Here is an 11,349-nt window from a genome sequence, read left to right on the forward strand (position 1 = left end):
AGGTAAGAAACTCTGATCTTTCCATTGCACCTGAATAGGTTGGCAGCTGGTGGGTGGGCGTGATAGTTGTCAAGCAAAAGAAGAGCTTTGGGTTCTAGCTTTTGCTTATGCAAATGAGCACCAACAGCAGGGACAAAAGTTATGTAAAACCAATCCTCAAAGGTAATCCAAGCATTGCTGCTATGCATTTACTTGACCAATAACGACTTCATGTTGACATGGTGGAAATAGCAAGGCAAGCAAAATTTGTCAATCATGAGTGGGTTTAACTTTCTGTGCCAGTCTTGTTAACACAAAACAACAATGCCACACAATCTTTGCGTTGTTTGAAGCCCTCACGTCAATAGGAGTCATCTTTGCTCAACAGCGTACGGTCTGGGATCATCTTATAACAGAAGCCTGTTTTGTCATAGCTGTACCCTTGTTCTTCAACATAACCACCTTTTTCTAAGAGAGTTTTTAGTTTGCTGGCAGCTGCATTGTTAGCTGAGCGAATTTATCCAGACGTTAACACTTGAGAAATTCCGTTCTAGCATTTTTAAACTAGTCTAGCCATCCATTGCTAGCTTTTAACTGTGAGGTTTCTCCATTGATCAGGTGGTCAAACTTCTCAGCTTGAGCTTTGAGAATAGGCCCGGAAATTGGAAGGCCTTCTGAGTGAGCTTGAATGAACCATTCATACAGGGAGTCATCGAGGCTGACATCTGGGTGTCTTCATGTGTTTGGCCTTTAGTCCCGTCTCTTCCTCAACTTTGCTAAGCAATGTGTGTAACTTATCTTCCTGAGATTGCTTCCTGGACAGCCGCAGCACCTCCGCAGGTTACGTGAAGCTGCGTGAGTAGCAGGCAACCTGCTCAACGGCCATAGCGGCAATGCCAAGTGGACAGCGGGGAATCTCTCCCTCCCTGATACCATGGCTAGGCAGCAATACCCGGGGATCCTTCCCTCCCTGATAATGAGCCATGCAGTGACCATGATTACCGTCAGTGTTATCCTCACCATTATCACCCTAATTTCAACTTCACATATCAGACCCGGGGGATAATTTGGAGCCAAATACAGTAATTAATTATGAAATGTGACTCATTTAATGAAGTACTTGTTAATTTGGTTTAAGATGCAAGAAGTGCTGGAAGAAAGCGTAACAACCTTTTGCAATAATTTAAAATGAAGCTGTTCTGCCAGTTGACTATGACTTGTTTGTGAAAGGGTTAAAATAACAGATCAAGTTGAAACAAAAAAATTTAAATGTGTTTATTACTGCAGAGTAAGTATTTTTTTAAAGGAGTAATTAAGATTTTTTGGCTCCAGTTATATTGTAAGTCTGGTGGGCATGTGGAGTGCCAAATGCATTTGACAAGATTCCATCCTATCATGGACTGAGAATCAGCTATCAGGAGGCAACTGTTCTCCTGTGTTCTTCAATTATACTAAACTTTTAATATTTTGGGACCACGTGGGAAGCATCCATTCTCTCAAATGTTTTTAAAGCAATGACTTTGCAGAATGTTTATGAGATGCTCAGGAGAAACAATTGAACAGATTTTGAATAAGCTTTCATACTGCATTGAAGTAATAGAACTAAGAGGCTGCAGGACTGTGATGGTCTTTAATTGCTCTGGACGTGGATTAACTCTAAAGTTGTTGGTCCACTTGTGTATGAATGGCAGCATAGCTGTACCTTCATTCGTTTACATTTCTATGCTACTGTTTGTGTTCATCTATGGTGTGGACCTTTGAGAATGTATTGGAGAATGAGACATGTCGCGCAGAAAATTGCAGAGGCATGCTGAAAGGGAGGAATGAGTATGGATGAGATAGTCACTGACTAGGAACATTTCATAAATGCATTCAAGGCGAGAATTAATTCGTATGGGTACAGCATGGGACCTTCGTTGAGGATGTTTTCTTTGGAGAGGAGGGAGGCCGTTAAGATGGCAGTCTTGAAAAATATTTCAGAAGGTGTGTTTATTTGGGAAGGATGTGACAGGTGGAGCCTTTAAAGAAAGGGTTGCGTGAACAAATCTCGGAGGGAGGTTTTGCAGTTTGAAGTATATAAAGAAAGTTAATGATTAAAAACAAGCATCTCAGCTCTTGATACAATAATTTGTATTTTTCCCATTTTTTTTGGAGCAGATTTATGAGATTGGGTGGAGTAAATGGATCAAGTTGAAATGTAACTGAAGGAATTTCAGAGAAAAAAATTATTATTTGAGACCGGAGGGTTAGTCTTCAGTGAATGTAACTGTTCCTAATTTTTACAAATGCTTGACTAACACATTTTAGCTAATTACACTATTGACTTTTAGGGGATGTATTTTCAATTTATAAAGATACTTTGATTATAACAAGCAATGTACCACTCTCTGTGCACAAGAATACATTGCATCAAAGTGTCATTTTTTTAAAAAATCTTTAAATTTAGGTATACAGTATGGTAACAGACCTGTTTCGGCCCTTGAGCCCATGCGGCCCAATTACATCTAAATGACCTAAAACCCCTGGTATGTTTTGATTGGTGGGTGGAAACTGGAGCACCTGGAGGAAACCCACGCAGACTCGGGGAAAACATGCAAATTGCTTACAGACTTCGCTGGACTCAAACCCCAGTCCCATTCGCTGGTGTGGTAACAGCATTGTTCTAACCACCACGCTAACCGTGCAACCCTCACTACACTAACTGGGCCATCCGAACTTCTCACACAGTGTCTTTCCCAGCATTTCTGTAACAAAATTTCACTTCATGAAATGTATCCCTTTCATGAAGGAATGGATGTAATAATAATGGAGAAAACAAAGAGCAATATGGGTTTGATTCCAAGATTTTGAAGGTGTTAGGTAAGAATTCTGTCAAATAAATTTTAAAGTTTTCTTCACTCAGGACCTTTATTTTATATTGGAAACATGTACCCGCCACTCAGGTTTTGAAAGGATAAGAAAAGGCAAGCAGTGAACTGTAGGCCAGATGGGAAATTACATAAGTCTGACATTGAAGATGGAGTGATTGAACATAATGAAACATGTCGGCTGATCACTGGATTTTGTAAAAGCTAGGTCGTGCCTGACAAATTTGTTTGAAATTTCTGAAGGCCTAGTGTCTTTTCAAATGTGAACATTCATAAAACACAGATATTGAAAATCTGAAATAACACCAGAAATGCAGGAAGAATTCAGCAGATTGGCAATCATGGAAAGAGAAACAACCTAAATGTTTCAGATCTAAAGCTGGAAAATAGAAAAACCAAGTGAGTTTGAGTTACAAAGAAGGTGGGGGATCCATTTGCGATTGATTGGCCTGGAAGTCAGCCTGAAGAAAACTGAGGTCCTCCATCAGCCAGCTCCCCACCATGACTACCAGCCCCCCCCCCACATCTTCATCGGGCACACAAAACTCAAAACGGCTATCTCGGCTGCACCCATTTCATCGGATGCAAGGATCGACAACGAGATAGACAACAGACTCGCCAAGGCAAATAGTGCCTTTGGAAGACTACACAAAAGAGTCTGGAAAAACAACCAACTGAAAAACCTCACAAAGATAAGCGTATACAGAGCCGTTGTCATTCCCACACTCCTGTTTGGCTCCGAATCATGGGTCCTCTACCGGCATCACCTACGGCTCCTAGAACGCTTCCACCAGCATTGTCTCCGCTCCATCCTCAACATTCATTGGAGCGACTTCATCACCAACATCGAAGTACTCGAGATGGCAGAGGCCGACAGCATCGAATCCATGCTGCTGAAGATCCAACTGCGCTGGGTAGGTCACATCTCCAGAATGGAGGACCATCGCCTTCCCAAGATTGTGTTATAGGCGAGCTCTCCACTGGCCACCGAGACAGAGGTGCACCAAAGAAGAGGTACAAGGACTGCCTAAAGAAATGTCTTGCTGCCTGCCACATTGACCACCGCCAGTGGGCTGATATCGCCTCAAACCGTGCATCTTGGCGCCTCACAGTTCGGCGGGCAGCAACCTCTTTTGAAGAAGACTGCAGAGCCCACCTCACTGACAAAAGACAAAGGAGGAAAAACCCAACACCCAACCCCAACCAACCAATTTTCCCTTGCAACCGTGTCTGCCTGTCCCGCATCGGTCTTGTCAGCCACAAACGAGCCTGCAGCTGACGTGGACATTACCCCTCCATAAATCTTCGTCCGCGAAGCCAAGCCAAAGGAAAAGGATTGAGATTAAATAAGTGGTGAGCGTACAGCACCAGCGAGCTGGTTTCCTTCCACCCTTCAAAACGTATGGGGATGGAGGTTAATTGAGGTATTTAGGTGTCATGGGCTCATGGCCGGAAGGTCCTGTTACTATGATGGATGTTTAAATTTAAAGTTATAATTTAAATGTGGCATTTAAAGGGACTTCATGCTCCTTTGTGTGTGTTAAGTGTTATTAATTGCAGGACTACAGCACATGCCCAGCAGCCTAGAGTTTCGTGCTAGAGAGGGGAATGGCCTGTCAGAAATGGACAGTTCTGATTCAGACAGAAAGAGCGAGTGAGTCAGTTAGAGAAATTGATATCGAACCCTGAAGGTTGCAGTGTTCCTAGTTGGATGTCCTTTCTCAAGCTTTCTTTGAAAGTCAATGTAACCACATAGGAGGCCAGAGTCAGATAGTTCAGAATGAGAGTAGAATCGTGAATTCAAGGGGCAGGCAAATTAAAGGTCGGGGTAACTCCTGCTGACTGAACTTGACTGCTCCATGAAGCAGTCATGCAATCGGCCTTTCCAAAGTGGAAAGACCACATTGTGAATACTGAACGCACTACACTAGATTGGAAGAAGCACTCGTAAATTGATGCTCTATCTAGAAAGAACAAGCCTCAGGATGGTTTAAGGAGAAGAGGGCTGATGATGGATCTCCTTCAGTTTCCATACGATAAGGAGTGGTTGGTTGGGTCAGAAGAGTGGACCATGGATTTTTAAAGAGAGCAATCCTTTTGAAATCCTGCCAGAGCAGGTGAAGGGATCTAGATGGTGCTGGGGCTGGTGGGAATCATGTTGGACAAACTGTTGAATGTTGAAGATTGGCAGCAGAGGTGGTGAGGAAAAATCTGTTCTTGCTCTGGCCAGGAAAAGATAGAGTGAGAGTAGCGCCAGGAGAAATAGATGAGATTTTATTTAGAGCACTGCTCATTATGGTAGGGGATGACCCATTCCATGTGGTAAATTTCATAATTGGAGCAAATGGAACAAAGACAGGAGGGAGGAAGTATCATTAGGATAGCTGCAGGAATCTGTGGACTGGTACTGCATGTGTGTGGCTGGTATATTCCAAGAGATGGATACAGAGACATTGAGAAATGGAAGGGAAGTGTTAGAAACCATGTAAATGAGATGGAAGGGAGGGAATTTGCAGCCAAACCATCTACAAATTTGCCGATAACACCACCGTTGTTGGTAGAATCACAGATGGCAATGAGGAAGTGTGCAGGAATGAGATAGATCAGCTGGTTGAGAGACGTCGCAACAATCTTCCACTCAACATCAGTTGAACAAAGGAATTGATTGTGAACTTCAGGAAGGGGAAGCCAGGAAAACACAAACCATTTCTCACTGAGGGGGTCAGAGTGGAGAGGGTAAGAAACTTTAGATTCCTGTGTGTTGACATCTCTGAAGATGTAACCTGGGGAAAACTCATGTTGAAGCAATTATGAAGAAAGAATGCCGGTGGCTGTTGCATCACTGTCTGTTCTTCTTTGGTTTGGCTTTGCGGATGTAGATTTATGGAGGGGTAATGTCCACGTCAGCTGCAGGCTCGTTTGTGGTTGACAAGTCCAATGCGGGACAGGCAGACACGGTTGCAGCGGTTGCAAGGGAAAATTGGTTGGTTGGGGTTGGGTGTTGGGTTTTTCCTCCTTTGTCTTTTGTCAGTGAGGTGGGTTCTGCGGTCTTCTTCAAAGGAGGTTGCTGCCCGCCGAACTGTGAGGTGCCAAGATGCACGGTTTGAGGCGATATCAGCCCACTGGCGGTGGTCAATGTGGCAGGCACCAAGAGATTTCTTTAGGCAGTCCTTGTACCTCTTCTTTGGTGCACCTCTGTCTCGGTGGCTAGTGGAGAGCTCGCCATATAACACGATCTTGGGCAGGCAATGGTTGTCAATACACAGGATGGGAATAGGTAACAGAAGGTGAACAATAGTCTTCCCTCCATTAATGACATATTTAAGAGGCAGTGCCTCAAGAAGGCAGCTTCTATCATCAAGGACCCTCACCACCCAGGTCATGGGTTAGGGTTAGGGTTAGGGAACCCTTTTTCTCATCGCTACCATTAGGAAGGAGCCTGAAGACACACACTCAACATTTCAAAAACAGATTCTTCCGCTCCCCCATCAGATATCTGAATGGACAATGAACTTATTGACACCTCCTCACTTTTTCTCCTTTTTGGACTACTTATTTTTTAAAAACCTTGTATTTGCATAATTGTAATTATTGCACCTTGTTTTGCGACGTATTTCATGCCACGTTCATGACAATAAACCTGTTTCTGAAGGTGATAAGATTTTTGGGTACTGTATGAAGGATCACCAATACATTCTTCGATGTACCAGAAAAACAAACTTCTGAGATTGAGCTGGAGTCAGACTGAAACAAAGACTGTTCTACATATCCTCAAAGGACAGGCGAAGTTTGGGCCCATGTGGGCGTTTAATGGTACCTTTGGTCTCTTCCTATATGAATTAACTGGAACACCTTCAAAGGGGCAGCTGATGAAGAAACTTCTCTTTCACCAGGGTCCACAGTGGAAATAAATTTGGTTGTGTTAAGAAGGTCCTATGGACAAAATGAGAGTACTTTCTTTAATTTTACACTGTTGGACATTGCATATGTCTGGAGAATTGTACTGCAATCTGAGAATGATGCTTCTATTTTAGCAAATGCACAGCTGTGTTCATATTTCACACTGCATTACTCATACAGGGTATAACATGTTCATGTCATTGTTAATGTGCTCAGAGGCATCCAAGAGGATGTTCCTTGTTTTGAACAACTGCAAAACACAAGGCCTTTGCCACCTTGTACTCACCCTCATTTTCCACCTTGCAACATAGAACCTCCAGCCCGTGCACCAGGAGCACACAGATGTTCGACATAAATAGCAGAAGGAGCACATCACCTCACTTATGACGAGAACACCTACCTTCTGCCATGTTCTGTGGGAGTCTGCAGGGACCACGTTAACCTTATCAGCCACCATAAAACTGGAGGGAGCAAGTTATCCCCAGTCCTGAAGTTCTGCCTAAAAAGACAATGTGTGCTCTGAAGCCTTTTTAAAAATGCAAACAGGAAAATGTAGTCGAGTGGTGACACATGAATGCAGCTTTTCAGTTTATTTGTTTGGCTTTAGGATTGAAAATCTTTTCTTGTGACTATCTGATATCTGTCATTTAATCCCTTCTGCTTGGTGCAGATTAGGTCAATGAAGCTTTACGCTGGTTCAGAGCAAACAGACTGGCTGCCAAATCTCGGCAAAGGATCCTTGCTCTGCAAGTACATCCGGAGATTTTCTCTCATCTCAGAATTTGGGAAATTTGTGTGTCCAGAGGCACCCATGCCATGTCTTTTCACCAGACTTTTTTCTTTCCCTTGACTTTAGGTTGCTTGCTTCATGATGCAAGAAAATCAACAGAAATCAAGTTTGAATTCTTCAGGCAACTATATGGTGTGTGGTTTGATTTGCTTCAATGAGGGGGCCAGTCATCCTTAACACAAGTATTATTGGAAAAAAAAAATCAACTGAGTAATTATTATTTGCTGGTGGAAAAACAAGATTGAACTTTAATCCCAATAGAAAGAAATTGGTTGTAAAACTAAATTCATAAAAAAATGTAAACATTTTGTAATGGGTGAGCAAGGTTCTTGGTGGCCTTGTTTTGAAGAACGGAACAAACAAAACTGAAGAGTTAATGTAACAAGCTGATGAACTTGCTGGTCATTTGAAATTGTTAGATGGAAGATGAGATGTTAAGTTTGCATAGGCCTTCCTTCACTGCAACACTCTGGAGAGGTGAGATCTGGGATGGAGAATTAAAGTGAAGCTCCAAGTCTCTGTACGGTGATGATTTGCTCCCCTCCAGTTTTATGTAGCCTCAGTTCCTAGTGACGTAGACCATGCCTCAATTCTGGAAATGCATTGCACCCTACCATCATGGATGAGAATTTTACTGACCTTTCAGTTTATTAGTTGTTTAATATTTCACATCAGTCATGTCGAGCTGAGACAAAGCTGCAGCTTTTGAGCTGGTCAGGGTTACTTGGCTTTGTCTGTATGGTGGCTTTTTTAAAAAAAATAAAGGTCCAGAATCTGGTTCAAAGAATGTGAAAATTGAATTGCTACTGATTAAGTTTTATTTTAGATTCCTTGGAATTCTTCACAATATCTATTTGCAGCCATTCATTCTGTTTTACAATGGCATACAAGGTCACAAAGTAAACAAGCTCTTGGATGTTGATTTTCTTTAAGAAACAGTGTTCATTGAACATTCTGAATTCATTCATTCAGGTGCCTTGCTGTTCAGCTGTCACGATCTCTGACCCTCTGAATTGTAGTTGTTGCCTCCCCTGTTCTCCTTCAGTGAAGGCTCCGAGACTATAGTCAATGTTGAGTTCATGATTATATAAGGGAAAAATAATGAAGTGGTTTCCCATTGCCTTCTTCAGTTGCAATGTCCATACTGGATGGGTAACCTGGCCATTGATCAACAGATTCATCTGCCCAGTGCTTTTAGTTTTACAACCAATTTGTAGAATCTGCTTGTGGAAACCATCCACCGTCTTCAATCCATGGTTTCACATGACCCTGACTGGGAGGACAGAAGGAGCACCTTGCACCTCCTTTTGCTGAGCAATTGTGCAGCACCGACGCTGAATATTCTGGATTAAAATACCTTAAAAAACAGAAGTGAATGAGATCAGTGCATCAAAGGTAAAACCTTGGAGTTATTCAAGAAAGATGAAGAATGCAAAACAAGTGATAAACAATGGATTTTCCCTTAAAAATTAACCTTTTTTTTGATTTGCCAATGCTAAGAGATTTGTTGTATATTCCCTGTTTTAAACCCTCAGGTATTGGTTTTAATCAGTTTAGGGCCAAGAGTCAGATATTGAACGGGAGTTCCAATATCTTCCCATCACTTCACTGAACATTATTTTCCAATTTACCTATTTGCATTGGATGAAACGAGAAATCAAACTACCTGTCTTTTTTCCATAAGCATGTTGATTTATTTTTGAATGGCATGTCTTTCATCCAGAATGCTCAGCTATCCCTGAAAAAGGTGACATTTAAATATTAGCATTGCATTCACTGTAAATGACAGCATTGCAATGGATTTGGCCATCTGCTTTCAATAGATTTTGGACGAGAATAGAAGAATCTCTATTTCTTTAACAAAATATAACAATCCATCTTTATCCTTTTGTTTTGCTTGCCATTGATCTGTAGACAAAATGCCAAAGTATCATTGAAGAAACAAACTTAGATTGCACGAGCTGTTGCTGTGCATCTGAGCTTAATCTGTGTATCCCAGGTTTCTGGAAATGCCACAATCAAGAAAAAAAATACAAGCCTGCGGATGTCAGACTTCCTGTCGAATGAACAGTGGCTCTAAATTAGGGTCATACTGGCACTCTTCATCTATCACACTTGGCTAAAGCACAAGGCCTGTTTGAGGGCAAAAATAAGATGAATGCTTCTTTAAGCCATTACTGGCAACAGCATCAGCCAGTGGCATTATCAAATGGATTAATATGCCCATGACATGCACAGCTGATGATGTGACGAGGACGTCTTTGGAAATCTTGTGCTACCCTGCTTGGACAATTGTCTAAAATTTGATTTGCAGAAAGCCACCTTTGTCAGTCAGATACAGTGATCAAGTTCTGCATTTTTCATAATTATTAATTACAGCATATTAAGAAATAAATAATATATTCCAGTAATGCAACCTTTCCTTTTCATCTTTATAATATTAAGGGAAAAGCAATAGTTTGATCGAAGTATACTTTGCTCCAGAAATAATAGAATAACTACTGCTACATTCTATAACATGAGCAATGATAAGCAATCTCAAAATTGTTTCTCATCAGGATGTTCAGGTGATATCTACACTGTGTGGCAGAAGCTGAAGAAGTTTACCAATGTTGTCTACAGCCTATATTTCATTCAGTCACAGTCATTGTGTGATACAGATGGAAAAAGTCCACCATCTGAATTAATCTCCCTTTCCAGCCCTTAACCCTTAGTCTTCAAAATCTAAGCAATTTAAATGCTCATCTTAACACTTAAATGTAACCAGTGACACTGCTCTCTCCAACGGTTCATGCCAGGAGTATCGGAGCCAGGCTGAGGAACACCTTCTTCCCACGGGCAGTAAGAATGCTGAACGACCAAAGGAACTGCTCACTATATCTATTTAGTTATATCTATTTAGTTATTTTTATAGATATACTTGTCCTGCACATGTATTATTTGGCTGTATGTGTGTTATGTCTAGTTGTGTGTCTGCATGTTTTTGCACCGAGGACCAAAGAATGTTGTTTCGTCAGGTTGTACTTCAGAATCAAAATTTATTGTCATGAGCAAGTCTCAAAATTCAGTGTTTTGAGGCAACATCACAGTGCAAACATTCATATTATGAACCATCTTACAATAATTTTATTTAAAAGTAAAACTAGTAGTGCACAAAAAGTAAGGGCAGTGTCTTTGGTTCATAATTTCTTCAGGAATCTGGTGGCAGTGGGGAAGAAGCCGTCCTGTGCCACTGAATGCTCGTCTTTCAGCTCCTGTACTTTTTTCCCAAGGGTAGTAGATTGAAGAGAGCATGGCCTGGGCGACTTTGAGGATAGAGGCTGCTTTTTTAAGACATCACCTCATGTAGATGACCTTGATGGAGTGAAGTCTGGTGCCTGTGAAGTCACAGGCCGAGTTAACAACCCTGTGGAGTTTTTTCTTGTCCTGAGACTTGGCACCTCCATAGTGGTGCAACCAGTTAGAATGTTCTCCACGGAATACCTGTAGAAGTTTTCGAGACTCTTCGATGACGTACAGAATCTCCTCATAAAGTATAGCTGCTGGCAAGTCTTCTTTGTAATTACATCAACGTGGAGGCTCCAGGATAGATCCACGGCAATATTGACACTCAGGAATTTGAAGTTCTTGGCCCTCTCCACTGCTGAGCCCTCGATGAGGACTGGGTCGTGTTCCCTGACTTCCTCCTGAAGTTCACAATTATCTCCTTAGTTTTGCTAATATTGAGCACAAGGTCGTTGGTGTGATGCCACTCAAAGAGCTGATCTATCTCCCTCGTGTACGGTTCCTCATTGCCGTCTGTGATTATGCCAA

Source organism: Narcine bancroftii, chromosome 10, assembly GCF_036971445.1.
Source record: "Narcine bancroftii isolate sNarBan1 chromosome 10, sNarBan1.hap1, whole genome shotgun sequence".
In the NCBI taxonomy this organism is placed as follows: Eukaryota; Metazoa; Chordata; class Chondrichthyes; order Torpediniformes; family Narcinidae; genus Narcine; species Narcine bancroftii.